Below are 14078 nucleotides of genomic sequence, written 5' to 3'. Positions count from 1 at the left end.
TTCAGATTTTTGTGAAACTTGTGCTTTGGGAAAAATTTCAAAAAAACCTGTTCCAAAATTGAGCAATAACAAAGCAACTCAAAAACTAGAAAGAGTTTACTCAGACGTTTTTGGACCAGTGAGTCCATCAAGTATAGGTGGCAACAGATATGCAATTAGTTTCATAGATGAATTCAGTGGCTACGCAGTAGTAAAAATTATGAAATACAAAACGCAGACATTGCAAACTTTCAAAGAGTATGTTGCACAATATGGCCGACCGAAAGTTTTGAGAACTGATAATGGAACAGAATACAAAAACAGAGCCTTTAAAAAATTTTGCATAAGCAAAGAAATAGCTCGTGAGTTCACAGTTCCTGAAACACCTGAGCAAAATGGTGTTGCAGAACGTTTTAATAGAACAGTAGTAGAGGCTGCAAGATGCCTTCTAATAGATTCAAAATTGCCAAAAAACTATTGGGTTCGAGAAGTAGATACAGCATATTATGCTAGAAATTTAGTTGTCAAAAACAAAAATACAAAAATCAGCATTCGACAAATTTTTCGGTAGAAAACCAAGAAGCGACCATCTAAAAGTATTTGGTTGTGTAGCCTATTCAAAAAATCGTGATGCCAGTAAGAAATCAAAGTTTGATCCAAAAGCAACAAAGTGCCTGTTCATTGGTTACTCTGATAACACAACAGCTTATTTGTTGCAAAACATAAAAACTAGGCAAATTTTCACTTCTAGAAACGCTGGGTTCAATGAAAACAATATACCAGGTTTTCATAAAGAAACCGAAGATATAGAAGACAGCTTTCTATATCTAGACTTAGACGAAGTAAGAGAAGAACTTCAGGATACAAGCAACTCAAATGAGTTAAGTTCAGAGGTTGAGTTAACTGAAACAGAGAGCGTTCAAGAAAGTGAAAACAATACAGAAACTGAAGTTGATCAAGAAATTAAAGAAGAAAAACCAAGTCCTAGCGTCAAACCAAAATCCAAAATTAATGTACAGTTTAATCCAAATGTTGCAGTGAAAAACATAGAAAGAAAGCCTTCAAAAATTCCAGTACCTGTCAAAAATTCGCAACAGAAAAAAGTAAAACCACCCTCAAGACTGCAAATGATAGGTAAGCTAGGTCAAATAGCAATTCCCTCAGGAGACCAAAAGACCTTCCAACTTTGGTCAGAGTACGATGAAATGAAAAGATTGAGAAAGGAAGCTGCTCAAGATAGAGAACTTAAGCGAAGTGATAGGACTAGAGCGCCTCCGGAACGTTTTGGTAAAAGCTATTCTCATGCTGTTCAAAGCACAATAACAAAAAATTTCATCGAGCCTGAAAACTTTGAAAACGCTATTAATTCTGAACAAAAAGACAAATGGCTTGAAGCAATAAAAACAGAGATAGAAAGTTTAAATGAAACACAAACTTGGGACTTAGTTCCAAAAGAAAAAGGACAAAATATTATTCCTGGCCGATGGGTGTACAAAATTAAACATGATTCAAACGGAAAAATCGATAAGTTTAAAGCTCGTTACATAGCAAAAGGTTTTAAACAAATTGAGGGAATTGAATATTCGGATACCTTTGCTCCCACAATCAAACCTGAAACCTTTAAAATTCTACTAGCTTTTTCAGCTATCGAAAATTTCTTTTTAAAACAAATGGATGTAAAGGCAGCTTATTTGCATCCTAAAATAGACGAAGAAGTCTATCTAGAGCAACCAAAAGGTTTTGAAAAATTAGACAGCAATGGCAACAAGTTAGTTTGTTAGCTTAAAAAATCAATATATGTACTGAAGCAAGCAGCCAAAAATTGGTATCAGGAGCTTTCAAATTTTCTAATTTGGCAGGGTTTTGAGAGAAGTAAACACGATTACTGTCTTTTTCTAGAAAACAAAGAAGATGAAAAACTTTGTGTTCTAACCTGGGTTGATGACTTAGTCATAGCAGGAAACAGTCAAACCGAGATCGACAAATTGAAAAGTTCACTAGAATCAAAGTTTAAAATGGACGACAGAGGAGATCTTGAATGGTTTCTTGCAAAGCGAATTCTGAAAACAGAAAAAGGAATAACTTTAGATCAAGAAAAGTACACTCAAAACATTTTAGAACAGTTCAATTTGCAAGACTGCAAACCAAGCAAAACGCCAGCAGAAAATAACATAAAACTTGAAGTAGCTCAGGAAGATTCAGCAAGAGTAGATTCTCATGAGTTTAGAAGTCTAGTAGGTTCATTACTTTACCTAGCTAAGCAAACTAGACCAATTATCATGTGGATCACAAATGTCTTATCACGCTTCATGAATGACCCAACTGTTGAGCATTTCAATGCTGGCAAGCGCGTGTTGAGATACCTACAACATACTAAATCTCTTAGACTCTTTTCCCCATCAACCAGCAACAGCACTCTAGTTGGTGAAACAGATGCAGACTGGAGTGGAGACGTGAATGATAGACGATCGACCACAGGATACTTTTTCAAGCTGGGAGACAGTGGGGGATCTGTCAGTTGGCAAGTCAAGAAGCAACCGACAGTGTCACTCTCATCTTGTGAGGCAGAATACCAGGGTTTAGCTGCCGCGGTGCAAGAAGCCATTTTCTTGCGTGGTCTTCTTAGAGAACTGGGGTACGAACAGTTTGAGCCCACAACCATTGGAGAGGACAACCAGAGTTGCATAAAGCTTGCAACTAACCCGGTGCTTCACAAACGATCCAAGCACATCGACACGAAGTATCATTTTATCCGAGAACGAGTTGATGACAACTCAATCAAATTGATCTACACGCCAACAGATGAAATGGCAGCAGATCTTCTGACAAAAGCTTTGCCACAACAGAAAGTAGAACAACATCGAGAACAACTATTGGGCGAATCCAGATTCTTACCTAGCGGCAACAATCTGAGTGGGGGTATTGGAGCACAGAAAAGAACTTTGAAAATATCTTAGAGCTTAGAAACTTAACTTATGTTGATAAACTCAGAAAGAAAACAAACTTACCAGATTTATAACGACAACTGCAGCTCACAATTTAGAAAATGAATGTAAATCAGCTTAGATCTGTATGTTTGTCAAATATTGATATTTATCTACTAATATTGAATAGGAAATTCAACTTTGCGAACCATCTCAAGTGAACTAAATTTTTGCATGTAATAATGAAATGACGCCCACTCATACGCCCCAAAATCGCCTGATTTTTGATACTTTAACCTTTTTAACAAATGTACACTGTAAATGTTATATTTATTTTTCCGACTATATATACCACTGATTTTTGCTAAATTCTTCACAATTTTCTTCTCTTTTGAATCTCCTAAAATTAATTCTTATTCTCTCAAATATCTTTTGAGCTTTAACAGCTTCAATCTCTAACGTGCCAAAACTCGTCCCGCCTCTTCGGGGTTGTTGCGCTACAGTGTTCGTAATCCTGCTAACGCCCTCTGTTCTTCTGAAGTTGATTTGTGTGTCTTGATTCTAGTAATTGCATTGTATTATTACGTGCTGTAAATTGAGCTAGGGAAAATTCCTCGAACTTCTTTATATTGATTTCGTGAATTCACTAGTCCCACATTGTTCCCCAGTTGTGTTGCAACTTAACATCCTAAGACATAGCTCCCTGTGGTCAGTTATCACAGTGATTCGCTTCACTTACAAATAATGTTTCAAAAGATCTGTGCTCCTCGCTACGTCTATTATTTGAAGTTCATTGATACTATGCTTTGGTTGCCTTGGTTTTTGATTGTTGAGGTGTAAACTATTGCTCTCTAACCAAAAGCAGTTTTCTGCTCTCATTACCTCCGAGACCTTCTTTAGATTGATCACATTTCAATCGGGTTTTCAATTGCGTGTCATAGTGTTTCATCTCTAAGATTACAATTTCAATAGAGACACATAATTTATTAATTGTATTTGTCCAGAGAAAAGTGTTTAGTTGTAATGTTCATCTTTACAAGAATTGCAAATTTTTCTCGGCATCGGATTGTGTTAGAATATCGATCAAACTATAGTCTTAAATTTAGTGAGAATTAGAAAGAAAGTTTGACTTACCAGATTAGAAAGACAAGCAATATGACTTCGATCAAAGAAATTATATAAATGAATCGTCAAGAAATGGTGCTTAGAATCAATATTTGGTTCAAATTGGTGAATTCAGATAACTATTATTAGAGTTCGATTAATTGATGTAAAATCTTCCCAGCATGTATTAAATGATGATGATATCTCCGGAAGTGTGAATGAATTCTTAGAAAAGCGCAAATGCATTCCATTTATGGTTCTCTTTGCGACTGATTTGCAGAAGCAAACCATATTGGGTATCCTTTGCGACCCCCACTATAAATCACGGTGCTAAGATTAGTTTTGTATCTTGACTTTTTCACACTGATAATGGGTATAAATACAGCTCATTTTTGAGTCCTTTTTCATCCCCAAATTCAAATCACCATGTTGATCTAATAATCAGATCTCTCCTGTAAATCTCTAAATTCTACTGTAAAATATCATTTTGTTATTCTCTCAATTTTGAGAAATTAATTCTTTTACTTAGTTAAAAACGCTTTTTATTCCGCTTGCGAAAGTCCATAACCCAACAGGTTATGGGCCCAGCAATTTTCTAAGTCATAAAATTAATTTCCAAAACAAAACTAACTTGTTGTCGACAGTCATAATCCTTTTCTGCTTAGTACCTTTTTCTTCACAACTGTTTTGCCTGCTCAAATTCCAAGGGATCAACAGACAGTGAAGCTGCTGACCTACACAGGAAAGGCACAGGACTTTCCAATCTGGAGCACAAGATTTGTGGCGATGATGCAGACGAAGGGACTCTACAAATCACTACTGGGGACAAAGGAGCAACCCAATGAGCCTGCGCCACTGGCCAATGGGGCAACCAATGATGAGAAGAAGAACCACAAGGTGCTGAAGGATGCATATGAGAAGGAAGTTGCAGACATCAAGGAGAAACGGAACAATGTGTGGTGCCATCTGGCACTGACTCTAGATGCAACAACCCTCATGCTGATGAGACATGACTGTATGGGAGATGATGGCATTGGAGATGGAGCAAAGGCTTGGAAGCTTTTGCAAGAGAGATTTCAGAGTGTCCAACATTGGCTACACCAGACGAGGAATGCTGGGCAGCTCTTACCCAGTGGAAGACAGCAGGCATGCTAGTGGAAAGTGGTAGTACAGATCACATAGTGACGAACATCGATGCCTTCCTGGACTTTGTGCCCATTCAATCAGTGGTCAGAAATCCCAACGGAGAGGCTTCCAGAGTGGTGGGCAGAGGCTGTGTGAGGATCAACATACCCTCAAACAAAAGGGAATTCCAATGCGAACTCAAAAATTTTCTGTGTGTGCCGGACTATTCTTCAAACCTCCTATCAGTCTCAAGATGCACGGAGTGGGGACATGGCTTCACTATTGAGAGAGGAAAGAGCTGCATGAAACTCCAGAAGGGAACTCGGGTAAAACTAACACAAGAAAATAATTTGTTTTACTTACCCTGCAGCGATCTAGAATTCAAGATGAGTTCCAACAGCGTGAAACGTGACAGTGCAAGGAAGTGGCACAGACGACTGATTCATTTAAATCAAGCGGATGTGGTCAAGAATGCACCAGAGACAGTAGGGGAACTCGATGATGTATGCAATGTGTGTGCATTGGCAAAGATCACAAAGACTCCAGTACCAAGAGTGGCAGAGACCCAAGCAGAAGAGAAGCCGGAGAGGGTGTTCACAGACGTGATGGGACCTTTCAGTGTCACTGTCAGGGTTCCGGTTCTGCATAGTGTTTGCAGACCAGTACACAAAGTTTGTGTTGGTGGAATTGCTTAAGGCAAAGAGTGAAGCTTTGGCCAGACTGAAGAAATTTGTTCTCAGTATGGGCACGCCCAAGAAGCTGAGACAAGACAATGCGAAGGAGTTTCTCTAAGAGCAGTTCAAGACGTACTGCTTAGATGCAGGCATTCTACAGGAGAAGACCATACCAGAGACGCCACAACAGAATGAGTTAGCTGAGAGGTGCAACAGGACACTGCTGGAGATGGCAAGATGTTTGCTCATTGACTCAGGACTTCCCAAGATGCTGTGGGGAGCAGCAAATCTTCACGCAGCAAGGATCAGAAACTTGGTTGTGAGACGAGGAGAAGAAAAATTCCCAGCAGAGCTGATGAGAGGTATAAATTCTAAGCTTCCAATTAGTAAATTATCTATTTTTGGTTACACAGTCTTCATGAGGAAGAGGGACAGAGAAGTCCGCAAACTTGAACCCCAGGCACTGGAAGGAAAGTTTGTGGGTTACACTGAAGAAGAAAACGGATGCCTGGTGTACATACCCAACACACGCAAGGTGATGCCAGTTCGAGATGTGATCATCAAGGAGTCTGAAGTGGGCTCAATCCCTGACAACAAAGAAACAGCTGACCTACTAGATGATGCGTCGGAACTGGGAATCTGGCACCCAGATGATGGTCATCAAGACGATGACAACAGAGAACGACAAGACACATCTACTGCAATAAAGGAGGAGTGGCATGACGCAGGGAGCGTGAATACTCAAGAAACAACACTGAGACAAGAGGCCTCGGATGTTGGAGAAACAGCACTAGATCAAGGATCTACCGCAACAAGAGGGAGTCACAGAGACTCAGAGTCACTGGAAGACAGTGACACAGAAGACTTCTCACAGTTAGAGACAGTTGGATTCAATGAAGATGCACTGGAACACGCGGACAGAGCAGAGCCCAGACGATGGACAAGAGCAAGGAATGTTCCGCAATTTTTGGAAAAGTCAGGGCCCATCTTGCTGTGACTGAGGGCGACTATGTGGAACCCAAAACAGTCTACGAAGCCAAGCAAGGTGACGATTGGGACCAGTAGCACGGGGCAATGAAGGACGAGGTCAAGGCACTCCAAGACAACGAGACTTGGAACCTAGTGAGACCACCCACAGACAGGGACGTCATACTGGGCAAATGGTTCTGAAAAGTGAAATTGGGACCCAGTGGTCAAGTTGACAAATACAAAGTGCGCTATGTGGCGAAAGGCTTCAAACAAGTGGAAGGACTGGACTACTTTGAGATTTTTGCGCCTACCTGCAAGCCAGAGACATTCAGGATTCTACTTCAGCTATCAGCGAAGCAGGGCCATGTGATGCACCAATTTGATGTCAAGACTGCTTTCCTGCACTCACCAATCGAGGAAGAAGTATATCTGGAACAGCCACAGGAGTTTGTAAAACGCGGATCAGATGGGGAGAAGTTAGCATGTCGACTAAATAAATCAATTTATGGTTTGAAACAGGCTGCTAACAACTGGTAAGAGCTGGCAAACTTCCTACTGAGACAAGGGTTCACCAGAAGCAGGAACGATTACTGCTTGCTCTTAAGGTCAGAGGCAGAGGACCACACCTTCATCTTGGTCTGGGTTGACGACATCATAGTAGCATCAAGAAAAATGACAGTGGTCTCTGATGTCAAGAAGGCACTAGAAACAACCTTTAACATGGAAGACAGAGGGAGACTTCACTTGTTTCTGGGTCTAAGAATCAGACGAGAAGAGGGCAAAGTCACAGTCGACCAAGAACGCTACATAGAAACAATGCTTGAGCGGTTTCAAATGGATCAGTGCAAACCCTCAAGAACTCCAGCTGATTTGAGTTTGAAACGTTAGACAGCACAGAACGGAGACGAAGAAGTGGACCAGAGGATCTACAGAAGCTTGGTTGGATCACTTCTGTATCTGGCCAAACAGACGAGGCCAGACATCATGTTCACAGTCAACATTCTGTCCAGACACATGAATGCACCTACCAATCAACACTGGATGTGCGGAAAACGACTTCTGGGATAACTTCAAGGTTCAAAAGGTTTAAAACTTACTTACACAAAAGAGGCTAGTTATGATTTAGTGGGGGGAAGTGATGCAGACTGGTCTGGAGACGTGAACGACAGAAAATCAACAACGGGTTATTACTTCAAGCTCAACGGACGTGGCTCAGCACTCAGCTGGGGCGTCAAGAAGCAGGCCACAGTTGCTCTTTCTTCATCAGAAGCAGAATATCAGGGCATGGCAGCAGCAGTTCAGGAAGCACTCTACCTGAAGCAACTTCTAGAGGATTTTGGCATCCAACAGAAACGTCCAATAGCAATTTGAGAAGACAACCAAAGTTGTATCAGACTCTGCCAAAACCCAGTCATGCACAAAAGAAGCAAGCACATCGAAACAAAGTTTCACTTCATCCGGGATAAGACGGAGGATGGGACTATTTCAATTCATTACGTCCCTACAGACGAAATGGCAGCAGACATCTTCACAAAGTCCTTACCCGTTTCGAAAGTGGAAACATTCAGAGCAGTTTTGATGGGAGCAGACTCTACGCAATCAGCTCAAGTCTGAGTGGGGGTGTTAGAATATTGATCAAACTATAGTCTTAAATTTAGTGAGAATTAGAAAGAAAGTTTGACTTACCAGATTAGAAAGACAAGCAATATGACTTCGATCAAAGAAATTATATAAATGAATTGTCAGGAAATGGTGCTTAGAATCAATATTCGGTTCAAATTGGTGAACTCAGATAACTTTTGTTAGAGTTAGATTAGTTGATGTAAAATCTTCCCAGCATGTATTAAATGATGATGATATCTCCGGAAGTGTGAATGAATTCTTAGAAAAGCGCAAATGCATTCCATTTATGGTTCTCTTTGCGACTGATTTGCAGAAGCAAACCATATTGGGTAACCTTTGCGACCCCCACTATAAATCACGGTGCTAAGATTAGTTTTGTATCTTGACTTTTTCACACTGATAATGGGTATATATACAGCTGATTTTTGAGTCCTTTTTCATCCCCAAATTCAAATCACCATGTTGATCTAATAATCAGATCTCTCCTGTAAATCTCTAAATTCTACTGTAAAATATCATTTTGTTATTATCTCATTTTTGAGAAATTAATTCTTTTACTTAGTAAAAAACGCTTTTTATTCCGCTTGCGAAAGTCCATAACCCAACAGATTGAATTTCGTGACATGATGTACATTGTCTAAAAACTATTTTTGTCTGTTTAATAATTGTTTTACACCAGAAAATTACTAAAGCTGGTGTCTTTGACTTGTCTTTTCTAATGTGAAGTGTTTCGAATATATTTTAAAAATTACTTTTTTTTAAAGAAGTTTACGCAATTGTTTACCAGCTGCATGTGTTCATTTTTGTTACCTCTAAATATCACTGTGATATCGTCTAAAAGGAAGTGTGTCTTCGTTGGGCTTGTAAGTGTGGCTTCCATTGTTTTTTGAGATACTGCCATTGTGTCACTGAGGCTGTTAATTCCAGTGATTAACATTTGTGTATCTGTTGTCTGTTCGGTCACAAAATTGAAGATAAAATGGGATCCGATCCTTTCCGTTTGCGCACCCCCAGTACGTTATGCGACCCATCCCCAGTTACAGAGCACGTGCCATTACATAGTACATCATTATGTAAAAATATTACACGTGCGTCTGAGGGTGCAAATAATATGCGCCCACTAAGCTAGGGGGGGGGGCACTAACGGAAAAGGTCCAAAAAATGGTTTGCCGTATCAGGTTTTTGGCTGTAAGTGTTTTTTTAATGAAAAGTTGAAAATCATGCGGGATCGGTAGTTCTCATATTTGTTATCTGTGGGATTTGCAATCTATCAGACATTCAAAGTTGATCATTTCATAATTTTTCATAATTGGCTTTACTGCACGTGCGTTGAAATGAAGTCGCTGAGTTGATGAAAGCTAAGCTCGAAATTGAAATCTTTTACCTAATTGAAGCATATTACCTCAAGAGTTCAAGACCGAGCATCAAAACCCGGTGAGATTGTTCTTGATCACCCCCCCCCTCCAACCTCGTTCCGCCGGTAGCCCCTTCAGATAGATGCTACTAGGCGCCAGCAGATTACATTTCAAAAAAAAGCAATCGAGTACTGCCACAGAAATAACCACAACGGGGAGGATACTTCAGAGAAAATTCTTTTCCTAAAATAATTCCTAGGAAGGAAAAAAATAGTGGTCGACAACAACAAAATCAAAAGTCTAGATCGAAAAAAGAACCTTCGGTTCGGGAAAACACTTCGTATCTACAATTTGAAATCCCCCCCGATGATATAAATACAGTTTCGAACATGGGAAAAACGAATTACAATTTAAGAAAAACTGTTGTGAACGATAGTGTTCGTCTGCATTTACAGTCTCAAGATAATGCAAGCTCACGAGACATCATTGATAATTCTGACCCCATCAGTGATGCTCATACTGGTTTGACGCAAAATTTTCAACACTTGAGTCTAAAAGAGCAATTCCACACAACACCAGGAACCATACTTTTCATCCCCGACACTGCCAATAAACTTTATAAAGTGCAAGTGTTAGAAAACTTGGGGCATGAAACCAAAATTAGATATACTGGTTGGGGCTCAGAGCATGACTCGTGGTTGAATGCGAAATCAATTTGGGCCTATTCGAAGCACAAGCATATTTTGAACAATCGCAAAAAAATAACAAAAGAAATATCGGATAAAATTGACTTACTTCTTGCGTCCTGTGAGCAAAACCAGCTTGATGACAATTTCTTCGAAAACGTTGAGCAAACAATTCAGAACGAGAACAAAAAACTGCCCTGTTTACAAACAATAGTAAGTTCACATGTTCCAACTTGTCGTTTCGTCCCGGTCAAATTTAGAGCTAAATGGTCACAACTTTTGACCAGTATCCTGGATGATTGTGCCAAAACACCAGATGACGAACTAAATTGGCAGAAATTGTTTTCAGTTTCGAAGTGCATCCTGCGTGCGAGCAACCGAGGAGGTAAGAAACATAAGCGAAATCAGGATCAGCGGCTCGCCGATCGCATCGATCGATGGAATGCGGGTGAATATGCAAACCTATGGACAGAAGCTTTAACAATGAAACAAGCAAAGAAAAATTCCACAAACGGAATAGAAGAATTAGCCAGCAGAGCTAAGAGTCTATGTTTGCAAGGTCAATTTGGTCGCGCCGCAAAAATACTGTCGTCTGAGGGACTTGCGCCTAATAGCAGAGCTACTCTAAAAGCACTAGAAGAGCTACATCCCAAAAAAGCGCCCCCAACTTTGCTCCAAACGGATGATGTTACATCAAGTGCATATCAATTTAGCGATGACATAGTTCTTGAACAATTGAAAACGTTCAGCAAGTACACTGCAGCTGGTCCCTCCAAAATGTATCCAGAGCATCTATTGCACGCAGTAGAGTGTACTGTTCCCAACCACTCTGAATCCGCCCTTAAAGCAATAACAAAGTTTGTAAATGTAGGAAGCAGGGGTAGATTCCCTTCATTTGTTTCAAAAGCCCTCTGCAGCGCATCGCTCACCGCTCTATCCAAAAAGAAGGGAGGAGTACGCCCAATAGCTGTCAGTGAAATCCTGAGGCGCCTTATTGCTAAATGTTTAGTGAAAGAAGCAAAATCAGAAGCAATTGGGTTATTCGATTCCATTCAGCTAGGGGTTGGAGTCAGCGGAGGTGCGGAAGCAATCATCCACTCTGCAAAAATCACCTACGAAAAAATCCTCAACGCTGACTCTAAGGAAGGAGTGCTTCAGATTGATTTCCGAAATGCCTTCAATTCGGTTAAGCGCTCACACTTACTGCAAGCAGCATACGATTTCATACCAGGTATTGCAGCCTTCACAAATTTTTGCTACTCTCAACATGTTCCACTACTGTATAATAACGCCAGTCTTCAAAGTGAATCGGGTGTTCAACAAGGGGATCCCCTGGGTCCACTTCTCTTTTCGTTGGCGCTATGGCCTGTTGTAGAAAAAATAAGAGACGAGGTTCCAAATATTACCCAGCACACGTGGTATTTGGACGATGGTTTCGTTGCAGGCTCCGAAGATCAAATCCGAACAACGCTTGATATCTTAGCCACTGAAGGTCCAAAAAGGGGTCTGTATTTGAGGAAAGACAAATGCGAACTCTGGTCAATCGTAGATCTACCCTCAGTTGATCAAGAAGTTACAAGAAATTCGGGCAATGGATTTGAAGTACTGGGTTCCGCTGTCGGATCGCCAGATTTTGTTTCCTCTTGCTTGAAGAAACGTGCTCAAAAAGTTATGTCGCTCTTGGAGAATTTGAGTTATCTGGATGATCCTCAATGTGCTCTTGGCATACTTCGCTATTGCTTAGGGACCCCAAAATTAGTTTACTCTCTACGCACTAACACGCCAACAAGAGATCTGATCGACGTTTTAAAAGTCTTCGATTCAAGCCAACGGGATGCGTTAGATCAAATAATAGGTGCTGTGACCTGTGACAATGCATGGAAGCAGTCAACCTTGCCGATAAACATTTCTGGCCTCGGATTGCGACAATCACAAGAGCAATACAGGGCCGCATATGTTGGCTCAGTGTTAGCTTCTGATGACTTGGTTCAGAAAATTACAAACCAGCGCGCTTCAGATAATGAAGTTTTTAAAGAACTCTATGCAAGCCTTGAACCTTTCAACTTGACCTCCTACTCACAGAAGAAAATACAAGAAGCTATAGATACTGACAAGTTTTCGGAGTTGCTAAGAAGTCAGTCGTCAAAAAGGGAGGAAGCAAGACTACAATCACTCTGTTTGCCTCAATCTGGCGCATGGCTTGCGGCACCACCAGTTCCTGCCTTAGGTCTCCATCTTAGTCCCTGTGAATTTCAAATTAGTGTCAAGTACAGACTAGGGATTGCAGTTTATGAAGGTGAAAGAAAATGCCCTTATTGCAGGTCTGGAATCCTTGACATTTTTGGCGACCACGCCGTCATCTGTCACGGAAGAGGGGATGCAATTTCACGGCATGACCGGATTCGTGACCGCATTGCATCAGCTTGCTCAGCAGCTAACTTATCATCAGTCCTGGAACAACGGAACCTTATTGCTGGAAACAGTTCTCGCCCTGGCGACATATTTCTTCCCTCATGGAAGTCAGGTCGTCCAGCTGCTCTAGACGTCACCGTAACTTCTCCACTGCAACCAAACATTATAAATCATGCGGCAGAGAGGTCTGGTTACGCGATTGAAGCAGCCGAAGAGCGAAAGTATGCTCAACATGAAAATAGTTGCTCTGAACAAGGAATTTTGTTTGTTCCTCTTGCTGTTGAGTCATTGGGTGGTCTGTCAGTTACTCTCAAGAAAACGTTAATGCGCATAGCAATGTTAGCTGATAGCAGGAATTATCAGTCACAAGGACATGCTATCGCTTTCGATAGACTGGCTCAGTCGGTTTCCGTTGTGATTGTACGAGGATCGGCTACAATGTTGCTTGCACGAGTCCCGTAATCCCGACCTTCGAATTGTTTTTGGGCAAATTCTTTTTTGGGCAATCATTGTGAACAGTGGAGTGATTTTAGAGGTGTCACCCAATGAGAGGGGACCTTCGCTTTTATAAGTACTGTCTCACCCAATGAGCGGGGAGAACATAAATAATTTTCAAGAGTTCAGTGAAGATTGAAAAGAGAAGAATTCTGAAATTTAAGGAAAAAGACCGAAAGAAAAAGAGAGCGATTGGGAAGAATGAAGAAATCTTCAACAAAACAAACACTTCCTTATTTGAACTTTTAATGAGCAAAAACTTGATTCCGAATCAAAGTTTGATAACAAAGATTAGTAATTAATGTCGGATCTTCTCATCTGCGCTTAAATTTCCAATCTTTATGGACTTCTATTGTTTAACAGTTATTGCAATTGGTGAAGTAATATTGCTCACTGTATGCGTTCAACAGCCCGATATAGCCACTCGCACACCCTCTGTTTTGCTTTACGTGATCTGTTAAACATCAAAAAAGATTTTAAAACTTTTTTCGAGTTGTTTTAAAACCCGTAGGCCAAAAATATTTTTCAAGAGGTAAAAAATTGAGTCTAATTGGCAAAAACTAAAGCGAGATTGCTAGAAATTTTCAAACTTCGAATTTCTCAAACTTTGCTGTTGTGCCTGGAACTTGTTCTTGTTGCATTTGAAAACATTAAATTAAAGCGTGGTAAACTATTTGGGTAACTCGACAAAAAATAAATTAGCGATTATCAGCCAACTTTTTTCATGTTGGT

The 14078-nt window shown here is 40.5% G+C and overlaps 2 protein-coding genes across 4 annotated transcripts in view; one reads left to right on the top strand and one right to left on the bottom strand.

Moving 5' to 3' along the window:
* LOC142350017 (protein O-mannosyl-transferase TMTC3-like) overlaps positions 1-14078 on the bottom strand; it is a 197285-nt gene that overhangs the window by 103750 nt on the left and 79457 nt on the right. The window lies entirely within an intron of this gene.
* Positions 1-14078, top strand: part of LOC142349986 (uncharacterized) — a 69120-nt gene that overhangs the window by 4686 nt on the left and 50356 nt on the right. The window lies entirely within an intron of this gene.

Source organism: Convolutriloba macropyga, chromosome 11 (genome assembly GCF_964194025.1).
Source record: "Convolutriloba macropyga chromosome 11, txConMacr16.3, whole genome shotgun sequence".
In the NCBI taxonomy this organism is placed as follows: Eukaryota; Metazoa; Xenacoelomorpha; order Acoela; family Convolutidae; genus Convolutriloba; species Convolutriloba macropyga.
The sequence above is the reverse complement of the archived record's forward strand: the minus strand, read 5'-3'. Positions and strand labels throughout refer to the sequence as shown.